This window comes from Pantherophis guttatus, chromosome 4 (assembly GCF_059756535.1).
Source record: "Pantherophis guttatus breed Tessera chromosome 4, ASM5975653v1, whole genome shotgun sequence".
NCBI lineage: Eukaryota > Metazoa > Chordata > Lepidosauria > Squamata > Colubridae > Pantherophis > Pantherophis guttatus.
The window spans coordinates 105,521,918-105,532,104 of NC_142066.1; the positions used below are offsets into that span (position 1 = coordinate 105,521,918).

A 10,187-nucleotide genomic window follows, 5' to 3' on the forward strand; every position below is an offset into this window, starting at 1 on the left:
TTCTTTTCCGTCTGCACTTTTTGGAGTTTGGAGAATATTTCATCCTGCAGCCTGGGTTCGTTTCTGCTTTTGAATATGGATTAGACGTACAATCCAATTCATGGCAAATCCAGAAGTCCAGGGGATTTAACCTCCTGTAATTATTTCAATTTATCTGAGTATAAGCCACACTGTATTCAGTACAATGTCTGAATAGGTGTGGATGCAACTAGTTTTATTTATTTTTTCCCCATTTTTTTTTTAAACATAAAACATAAAATACATCGTTTTAGAGCAAGAGTTTGGTCCGGCATAAAATTAGTACAATTATTCACATTCCCTCAATCAATTTTGTTCCAAATTTACATCTTTAAAAAAAAAAGAAAAGAAAAAAGAAAAAAAATCTTATTCTAAACATTTATCATTCTACTATTACACGCAAAATTCTAAACAATAAACACTGTTCTAAATCTTTATCATTTAACAGTGAATATTTCATATATATTCCTCAATCCTAAAACCCATTACCTCAAATCTATATTTTACTTCTCTCAAATGACATCTAATATCCATAATCTTGACAAAAAGTATTTTCCTCCTCTCTTAAAGTCATTTCATAAACAATCAACATTTCCTTCTATAGTTTGTTACTTCCAGAATACTTTACTTTATTTATTTCAAGTTTATTCTCATATTTTATTAAATCTAATTTTTAACTGGTTCATAGTTTAAATATCTTATTTCCCAGCTGTATTTTCCAATACTCCTATCTGTATTTATTTAAATTGGTTCACAGTTTAGCTACTATTCTCCGGTAAAATCTCTTCCACTTCCTCCTAAATTTATTTTTTAGCTGGTTCGCATCTTAATCAGCTGCTTTCCAGCAATGCTTTCTCTACTCCTTATCTTAATTATTTTAGCTGGTTCACAGAATAATTTTAACTGCACACCAACCTTCTCCTTAACTCCTCCTAAATCTATTATAAAACTGGTTCACAATTCAAGTAGTTGCCTTCCAGCAATGCTTTCCTCCACTCCTACCCCTATTTTTAACTGGTTCACAACTTTATTTCAATTGATCCCCAGGTATAGTCTCCTCCATTCCTACCTTTTTATTTTTGGCTAGTTCACAGTTTTGCTTTAACTGTTGACCAGCGTATGCTTTCCTCCACTTCTAACTCAATATTTTGGCTGGTTCACAGCTTTGCTTTCCTCCACTCCTAACTCTTATTTTTATTTTTAACTGGTTCCCATACTGTTCTCCAGTATGATGCTTTCCTCCACTCCTACTTATTTGTAAAACTGGGTCATAGCTTTGCTTTCACTGATCTCCAGAGTCATGCTTTCCTCCACTCCTAAATTCATTTATTTTAACTAATTCATAACATTTATCTCTTATTCAGTTGTTTACCTCCAAATTGTTTTGGAATATGTTACCAATATTGTTTTCCAATCTATTCTCCTCCATATCTCTTATCAGTTTAAGATCAAAGTATATTTCAATAAATATCTTATCTCCTATTCTCTCTTAAGTTTTCTCCCATTCCATGCTTATTTCTTATTTTCAATAGGAAACATTTTGGAACACTTTAAAATCAATTTTTTATGGTTCTTAATTCTATAAATAATTCTTTTTAACATCCAATGACTTTAAAAGTAAATATTTTCTTCCAGCTTATTAAATCTGTAAGTAGTGCTAGTTAAAAATTCAAAATTTAAAAGAGCATGTTCTACATCCAAAAATCATGTTTTTCTTCAATCATTTATGCTCTTATTTCTTAATCAAATTGTTTATATATTTATATGAAAATAATAGAAAAAAAGGAGAAAGTAATAGCAATAATAATAATTACAATAAAAGAAATACGAAAAAAAATAAGGCAACCCTAAAAAAGAGAAAAAAGAAAAAGGAAGAGAGTAGAAATATAACAAAAGAAGTAAAATGGATTAAAAAAGAAAATAGAGAGGGGAAAAGAAATGAAGAAAAGGATACTACAAGAAAGAAATAGAGAGAGAGCATAGAGAAGGAAAAGAAAGAAAGAAAAAAGTATCTCCTAGCATTATTCAACCACCCAGAAACCGTTACATTCATTTAAATCAAAATATAATATTTTGTTGTCTTGTTACATAATATATTCCATTATTCCTTTCTCCAGTCTGTCCAAGTATATATCTTTTCCATTTCAATGTCATCAAAGTTGTAAGTTCTACAATGTCGATTCTGAAGCTATTCCATATATGGTATCATCATGTCCTTCTTCTATTGCCACACCCTTCTTTTATTGCCACATTTATTAATTCAGTTTTCATTGTTCCATTTAATTTCTTTCTTTCTAATCTTCAATAAATCCTCCAGTGAACAGATTATGTATCCTAAATTAAGTTCTTGGAGTCTTTTCCTCAAAATAGTCAAGTTTAAATAACAAGCAACAAAGTTTCTCTTTTCAAGTAACAAGCAACCTGGAATTCACTTTCCCTTTTTAGCTGGCAACCATTTTTATCCATCTCCGTTTGTCTTTTCTCTTTGCTTTTGAAGGCATAATTATTTCCTCTTCTCCTTCCTCTCTCCCAAACATAGTCCAATCTCATTTATCCACCAAAAAGTAAAGAAAAAATATATCCAGATCCAGATCATAGCTAGCCTCCCACCGACCAGTTTGCTCCCACAGAGAGGGACTCCTCAGGGTGCCGTCAGCCAAGTTATGTCAGCTGGCGACACCCAGGAGGAGAGCCTTCTCTGTGGGAGCTCCTGCCCTCTAGAATGAATTGCCCCCGGATATTCATAACATTTCTGACCTCCGGGTTTTTCGCTGCGCCCTCAAGACCCTACTGTTCCGACAGGCGGGGCTATCAAATTGATTAATTTTAAATTGGGTTTTAATTTTGGGTTTTAAAATTTGGCCAAAACTATTTAATGATTTTAATTAATTTTAACTAGATATTGTATATTTGTATATTTGTATTTTAATTTTGGCTGTACACCGCCCTGAGTCCTTCGGGAGAATGGGCGGTACATAATAATAATAATAATAATAATAATAATAATAATAATAATAATAATAATAATAATTATTATTATTATTATTAGTCAAACATTTCCAAAAAGTCAATAATTTATATTATCCACCAACAGGTCTTTTGTCTTTGTGCCCCAATAGTTCTCAGCCACTATTAAGGGTGGGGCAGACTAATTGTAATTCAGCATTTGTGGGGAGTTGCTGCCTGGGTTGAAGTCCATTCACCCGGCATACAAACTCCCGGCTCCACTCTCCGCTTCTCCACCTCTCCTCCTGTGCATTCTTGTATCCCGATTGCCGCAATCTCAGGGCAGCCACCATGGCCGCCGTTCCACCGCTGCCGGCGCAGAGGGCAAGCCTCCGGCCCCAAGGAACCTGCCCGTTCCTCTCGGCCATCCGAGGGTCCCTCTCTATCCCCCTGTCCTTACAGGACAGGGTAGGTCCAAAGACCTACCGGCGGGGGCTTGACAGATGGGATTTTCGCAGGGCTCCGAAGAGCCTGCTAATTCCCCGTCTGTATCCCCGCGGCACCAACCAGAAGTCAATGCAACTCTCTTTTAGATTCCACCAAAAACCCTCTTCACATTTATGGAAGAAATGTCCATCTGGGTTCAGTTCCAAGTGGGGACAAAGACACTGAAAGCATGGTGGCTGTTTGGAAAGATGATTTAATGGTGGACAGGACCTCATGGTTTTGAGGGCAAAAAAAATAATAAAATAAATGGCAGAGATGCTGAGAGTCCCTGGGTTTTATACTCCTCTGGCTTTGAACTTCCTGGGAGAGGAAGAGTATCTTGATTAGTTGCTGTCAGAGATCATAGTTGCATGTCAGAGATCATAGCTAGCTTTTTTAGATTGTCTCTGTGTTAAGTTTGGTTGAATCTTGCTGGGTGATGATGTAAGGAATTGGCTTTGGGCCATTCCTACTTTTGCTCTGCCTGAAGAAGGTAGATCTTTGTTATGTTGAATAGACTGGCCCAGGTCTTAATGGCCCATTGACAAAGTTGGGGGGCTGAGTTTTTGCCTCCCTTTTAGTAGAAATTTCTGCCTTTTAATATTTCCTAAAATATCTCATTTTCCTAGGAGAAGGGTGGGTGCTAACTTCCTACAATCCCCCCTTTTTTTCCAAAACATGTGAGTGGGACACACATGTTCTTGGCAAAAGATTAAAAATTGATCAAATCAGGGAGACTTGATGGGTGCTTTTAATTTTTCTGATACAAAGGGGAAGGTATTGATAGAGGCAACAGAAAAGGATTCCTCCAGTGGCTCCAAAAAGCTTTCAACCATGAAGGTCTAGCAGCCAGGGGAAAAGTTCTGGAAAGAAATTTGCAGTATCCAAATTTCCATGCCAATTATTTTCAGATGTTTGATGCACCTTCTGTGAGCTTCCGGTCAGGTTTCAAGCAAGCACAAATCCCAAAGTTCTTCACAGCCATGGTTTTCCTTTTCCAGCTGCCCATTTCCAAGGGATGATTACTAAACCTGTCCTAGCTCTTAGTTTTGTGAGGCCAAATTGAGGTTAGCCAGTGTACAATCCAGGCTAATTAGTATTTTTAAAATTACATACAATGACCCCTTGGACTTCTATTCATGAGACCAACAGTGCAACATATCCTGCTTTACTGGGCAACTGGGCAGCATCCTTTGTGAATCACAGTCAGGGCTTGGGGTTTGGAGATCTCTTTTCTGCTCTCTTCAAATGAGGGAATTGCCGGAGGGGGATGCCCCCTCCCCCATGGGATAAGTAGGGAGATATGACTGCTTGGGCTTTAGTGCCACAGAGCAAAAGACAAACAAAGAAACAAACAAACAAAAAACACAGAAAAAAAAGACACACACAAAAAAAGAAGCCAGGAGCAGCTTTGTATGGAGGTAGGTGAAGGAGATATCCTCTGTCTAATTCTGAATGGTGTGTCTCTGTACATGTGCTTGTGTATGCAGCTACTTTTACAATAGACAAAAGAAATATGCTGGACAAATTTTCCTCCCAGTCCAAGGTATTCAGAACTTGCTGTGCCAGCCATTCTCAAATACAATCCTTACATGAGTACATTAAACTGATTACAATATACATGAGACAAGAAAGAAAACCTTACAATGAATTTCTACCCTCCCCCAGTCTTTCCAGCTGTCTTCTGGGGATTGAAAAGAGTCTTTTAGTCTTTACTTGTCCATCTCACAGTTCTTTTTTTCATGTCTGCTGGGTGACATGCTTGGTGGTAAGGCTGGCCAGTTAAGCTTGGGAAGGTCTGCTCTACTCTGGTTGCTGTGATGGCTTTCCGGTGGATGACTGAACCCAAACCCAATTTCTGGCTCAAATGGATGGAACATCTCCTCTGGAGGCAGCATCTGGACCCATGTGCTCTGCTTCCACAGGTTACAGAATCATCTGTGCAGGGTTGAAAGACATTAGAACAGGGTCCCCTCCCCCCCTTTTTTGGGTGAGGAAAGGCATTGTAGGGGAATAAGAGATGAAGAGCTAGAGTGGAGTTGGGTAGATAGCTTGCAGGTAGAGTTTGAAAAGAAACAACACATCAGTATTGCAGTTACTAAATAGATAAACTGGTAACAATATGGGGATATAACATGAGAAAAAGGGGCTGGATTCACATGCTTCAGGAAAGAGGTGAACAGATAAAGCCATATAAACATACAGTAAGTGCAAGACTAAAATTTTTCTTGTAAATGAACTTAAAATGTTTCCTCATAAACTTGGGTTGTTATTTTAAGGTACAGAAAGGGGAAGAAATAAAATTGAACAGTCTTTTCTTTCACCCTCTGTTTTGTGGGCCAGACAAAACTAGTGTTAAGACATTTTCTTTTTCTAGCAATTTTAAAAATAATAATAATAATAATAATTCCTTTTTTGGATTGGAGACATTTTTCATTTTTCAATTACCTCGAGGGCACACAGAGACTTAGATGGACACACACAAAAAACAAGGAGGGAAGGGAGAGGAAAACAGAACTCTCAGGTTTACACACACACTGCTCATTCACACCATAAATTTCAGTTAAATCAGGGAAGGCCCAAATCTTAACAAACATACCATGTGGTTGCATAGAAGACAGAGAAAGAGACAAACAAACAAACAAAAAAAACCCAACATTCCTATTTATATATTTCCCTTTTCTTTGTTTAGCCAAATTTGTCTTCTATGTCATCTTTTAGCAAAGCCCATTTCTTACCTATCTCTTTTGCTCTTCATTCCGGCTAGGACAGGCCCAGGAGTGGATTCTAATTTTTTTTACTACTAATTCTGTGGGCGTGGCTTATTTTGTGGGCGTGGCTTGGAGATCATGTGACAGGGTGGCCATGGCTATGTGTATAGAGACTACTCAGAGGTCTGAAAAAAGTCATTTCTGATAGGTCCTCACACTTTTGACTGGTCCTCACACTTATGACCATCCTCACATTTATGCCCATGCAGCATTCTTAACAACCGTGTCACTCATTTCACAACTGCTTCTCTTCACCATGGTGACAAGATAGGGCAAAAATGTAAAATGTGAGGACAGTCGTAAGTTCAAGGACTGGTCAAAAGTGCGAGGACCAGTCAAAAATAACTTTTTCAGCCCTCTGAGTAGTCCATATGCATAAAAGGATACAGCAATAGAGAGGGATGAAGGAAGGGAAGGGAAATTAGAGTAGGAGTGAGGGTAAGAGAGGGAGGAAGAGAGGAGGAGAAGGAGAAAGGAAGAGGAAGTAGGGAGGAGAAGAAGAAGGGGAGGAAGAGAAAGTAAGAAGGAAAGAAAAGAGAGAGGTGGTAGGTTTGAGAAGAAAGATTGCTGTACAATAAAAAAGATGAAAGGGAAAAAAGGCAACCCCAAACAAATATAAAGATATTAAGATAAAGAATGAATTGTTAAACTTTAAAGAATAAAAGAGAACAAATATGAATAAATAGCAATAATTAGAAACACACATACAAACCTACAATGTATTTTCTTTGAACAGAGTATTTGGCCGGTTCACAAATTTAAACAGTGTTTAGTCATTTCAATTAAATTTACAATTTCTATATTTCCTTTTTGCCATATTTATTCCTCATCTATTTTTTAAAAAACCCAATATTACCCTTCATCCTCATCTCTAATCTTAATCAAATTCAATTTTTCCCTTCTATTCTATATTATACCCCTTCCCATTGTCATCTATTTTTATATCCATCCTCACATTGGTTAATTATGTAATATTACAGTTGTTTAATACAAATTCAACATTTTAATATAAATCACTTAGTTATATAACTATCTTTTTTTATATTAATCAGTATGAACATGAATATTCCAATTATTTCCATGCAATCCAATTTCTTACAAATCAATTAATTATATTTACCAATAATAATAAACCAAATAATTTCCCCCATATATTCCTCCAAACCACAACTTAACCATTTCTGCTTTCAGAAATATACAATTAATAGTATCTCAATTATTACAATTCCCTAGTTAAATAGAGCTTTTTTTCTTTTGTGTTTTAAAATCTTGAACTCTCTTCTTTTTCCCTAAATTTCCCATTGTTTGCACCTACCTTTTTTGGTGAGGAAAAAGAAAAGAAATCTGCCTGCCTAATTATCCAACGTTGCAGCAACAGTAAAGCAGTTTCAGTTTCGTTTTTCAGGATAGCTAGGGGAAAAAAAATTGCTCCAGCAAGCAGCAGAGCCCTGAGCAAAACAGCTGAGACAAATCAGCTGAGACTCGGGAGCCGATCTAAGCAAGGGCTAATTAGCCTATGCTGAAGCTCCGCGGGCCAATAAAATTACAAAAAAACACCAAACCATTTGTTAAATTGCTGGCTTGTCCGCCCCTCACCCACCACTATTTATTGGCAATAAATAGTGGTGCGGAGAGACGGGGCAAGCCAGCAATTTAACAAACAGTTCGGCTGCACCATTGGCTATAGGGCGGCCCTTTGAAGCCCCGCGGCAAGAATTTGAACAGTTTTTTTTTCCTCTAGCCATCAGCTGGGACTCAGGAGGCAGCAATAGATTGGGAGTGGGCGGGGTAAGCGAACGGCCGGCGATCCAACAGAGCAGAGAGTGAGGGTGAGTGAAGATGTGGAAGCTGCTTTCTCCATCCTGCTCTCTTGCGTCCGGAGCCGGTGGGGAACCACATGGCAGCCCACATGGATCCCAGGCAGCGGAACTCAGGCTAGGGAAGGGGTGGGCAATTGTGGCTCTTTTACAACCTGTGGCCTTCAACTCCCAGAATTCCTGAGACAGCCAAGCTGTCTCAGGAATTCTGGAAGTTGAAGTCCACAGGTTGTAAAAGAGCCACAATTGCCTACCCCTGGCTACGGTAGGCTGGCGCCGTGCAGGAGGCGGGGCGGGGTGAGGGGCGGGTGAGCCAGCAATTTAACAAATGGTTTGGTGTGCTGTGGGGCCAATAAATTACAAAAAAACACCGAACCGTTTGTTAAATTGCTGGCTCGCTCGCCCCATTTATTGGCAATAAATAGTAATGCAGAGGGGCGGGGCAAGGGGCGGGGCGAGCCAGCAATTTAACAAAGGGTTCGGCCGAACCCCCTAGAACCGGCAGAATCCCACCACTGGATTGAACTTGAAAAATCGGAAAAAATTTAGAGGAAAACCTTAAAATTAACAATGTCGGTTTCCTATAAGGAAAATATATACAAAATGCTGTATAGATGGGACCTGCCTCTGGCTAGATTATCGAAGATGTTCCTGGGAACCTCTCCAATTTGTTGGAAATGCAACGCCGCTTTGGGAACTTATTTTCATAGTTGGTGGACCTGTCCCTGAGCAAAAGAATATTGGGCTAGAATGCAAAAATGGATTTTAGAAATCATAGGATGTAGGATAGAATTGAACCCAGAAACGTTTTTATTAGGCATGAAACCAGAGAATTTAAACAAATCTAATTGGTATCTCACTCTCCACATCATCATTGCAGCCAGGATCTCATTTGCGCAAGAATGGAAATCCAAAAATACGCCATCGGAGACTATGTTAACCTTGATCTTGGACTGTGGAGAAGCAGACAAGTTTATTGGACTTTTGCGAGATAGACAAGAATCGGGGTTATATAGGAGCTGGGAGAGGTGGTATGCTTGGCTGCAAAAAAAGAAATCTTAAGAAGAATAGAAATATTAACCTTAGTGTGAATGTGGGTAAATATTTATAGGAGCATTGCATGGCAATTGAGAATCTTTTTTTTCTGGATAAACTTTTCTTTCTTCTGATGAGTTGGTTTAATGGAGCTTTGTACTATCTCTAGGCGAAAATTGATACTTTAAAACTCTATATGTATTATATTACTCTCTGCAATTCTATCCATATTGCTATGCTTTTTTTTCTGTAAATTTTAATAATTTTCAATAAATTTTTTTAAAAAAAACAATACTCTGTTCAATCTCAGATCTACTCAGATCTTAGTACGGTTGCCCCAACTTGTAGCGGTTGTAATGGCCGTCTCCCCCACCGCTGGATCAAAGAGCTGCCTCCGACCTTCCGAGGAACTTGCCTGTTCCTCTTGGTCTTCCGAGGCACTTCTCTCTCTCCCCCGTCTCTCCAAGATGGTTCTGTTCCAAAGACCCCCCAACAGCGGTTTGTCTGGCTGGGTTTTCGCAAAGCTCATTGGAGCTTCGCTATTTACCAGCCAGTATCTCCGCAACGCTTCTGGTTTTTCTCATAGCGGCCATCATAAAGCTGGGGAAAGCAGACTAAGTTTTGAGCAGGAGCAGTGATTTGGACAGAGTACTGGTACCCAGTGAGTGATTGCCAGCTCACAGGTAAAAAAGAAATATTTTTAAATTGTTAAAAGGTGCCCCAGTGAAGAAACAACAGCTAATGGGCGTGGGGGAATGTTAATGGAGACAGAAGAACAAAGCGGAAGTTTAAAGTGTTAAAGCCGGAAACGGAACTTGATTTTTGGATTAGAATTTGAGTGGAGATAATTAAATTATTAGAAGAAGAAACCCAAAATAGCTGTGAAGAGGACTGGAAATATCTAAACTTTGACCATTGAAGGAAGAACAAAGAAAAACTTAAAACTAAAGCCATGTAACAGAAAACTTTTAATTGGATTTGGAACTGGATTTTAAATTGGATTTTGGGGAATACAAAATTAAGAAAATGGAAATTGGCAAATATTGACAACGTGGATTTAATAAATAAAATGGATATTTTCTTAATTTGTTGATTGGAATTATGGATTGGAGAG

At 38.3% G+C, this 10,187-nt stretch overlaps 1 long non-coding RNA gene across 1 annotated transcript; it reads right to left on the reverse strand.

Moving 5' to 3' along the window:
- Positions 1 to 3,645: 3,645 nt before the first annotated feature.
- LOC132709562 (uncharacterized) lies at positions 3,646 to 6,258 on the reverse strand. The gene is made up of 2 exons (XR_009620591.2): positions 6,189 to 6,258; positions 3,646 to 5,388 (listed from the first exon to the last, which is right to left on the reverse strand). It is a non-coding gene; the product is annotated as an uncharacterized LOC132709562 (long non-coding RNA).
- Between the last annotated feature and the right edge of the window lie 3,929 nt (positions 6,259 to 10,187).